Here is a 1,421-nt window from a genome sequence, read left to right as displayed (position 1 = left end):
TAGGCACCTCTACTCATATTCATCTTAATATTTACTTTGTGGAAAAATATAATGGGGTCACAGCTGCCAAAAGTCTATTCCTTTAGGGGAACTTTTGTTTCTCAAAAGTGATAAGAATATCAGTTTGCAACAGGCATTTGACATTCAGAGGCCTTGAAGATCCAGTGAGATTATTAAAGAGAACACTAAATTTTGTTTCTTTTAATAAATTTTTTTTTATCTTCCCAACAGGAAATTAAATTTTGCTGACCATCTCAGGGTTCCAAACCAGGCAGATTCTGTTAATAAGAGGAATGTGAGTGAACAATGGCTCCAAGGGTAAAAGACAAGGGTCTTCCTGAATTTTAAGATGCAATAGGTAGTGATTTTTGCTTTTGTTTTTGTTTTTCAATAGGTATTATTAAAAATACATGTTGAAATCACATTGCTTTCCTTCTAGCATTTGTTCAGTTAGTACCTTCTTCCTTTCTCCTTTGTATGAAAAGTTAACATTTCCTACAGGCTTAGGTGAGGAAAACAGGGCTGGAACTAAGGTGTAGACTCTCCTTGGTCTGGCTGGCTTTGTGGCACTTCTGTGCTTTAGAAGTATCTGGTAAGCTATAAAAAAATATTCATGCCCAGGTGCCAGCCTGTAGGCAAGGGCCTGACACGAATATCTTCAAAAGCTCACTCCAGTGAAGTTCCTGTGCAGCTGATGTGGGCAATCTTTAGGCCATAGATGCACCTTTGCTCTTCTGAATTCTCACATTCACTAAGGACACTGTCGTGGTCTGGGATCTGTGGTCCTTGCCGAGGATAGAGATGGGGACCCCACAAGATTCCTACAGGTCTTGTAACTGAACAATGATGTAGCGCATGGGACAGAAAAAGATGGTTGTGGCCACCTTTCAAATCCAAATTTGGGGTCTGTTAAGTCATCGATTAGGTCCAGTTCCTTCTGGAACCAGCGTTGTGCATTCTCCCTCTCTCCTGTCCTACTACCAGAAGTTGCCCCAGCCTCAGCCAGATCTGTATCCAGCAACTGCTGCTGCTGCTGCTTTAGTATCTTTGTCTGAAAATCATGGCACCCCTGATATCTACCTTCAGGTTTCTTGTGACGATTAAGTGCTCAGCCCAGTGCTGATGAATGGAAAAGCACTCAGTAGACATCAGCTAATTTTAATCAAGTGGCCTCTTGCATTTAGATGGTCTCATTCTCTGGGCGCCTGGGTGGCTCAGTTGGTTACCCCTCCAGCTCTTGATTTTGGCTTATGTCATGATCACCATCGTGGGATCAAGCCCTAAGTCGGGCTCTAGGCTGACAGCAGGGAGCCTGCTTGGGATTCTCTCTCTTCCTCTCTCTCTCTGCCCCTCTCCACCCCATGCTCTCTTTCTCAGAAATAAAAATGAGCATTAAAAAAAATAATAATAAAAATATATAT

Source organism: Hyaena hyaena, unplaced genomic scaffold, assembly GCF_003009895.1.
Source record: "Hyaena hyaena isolate Hyena2069 unplaced genomic scaffold, ASM300989v1 scaffold_1395, whole genome shotgun sequence".
Lineage (NCBI taxonomy): Eukaryota > Metazoa > Chordata > Mammalia > Carnivora > Hyaenidae > Hyaena > Hyaena hyaena.
Note: the sequence above shows the minus strand (reverse complement) of the source record.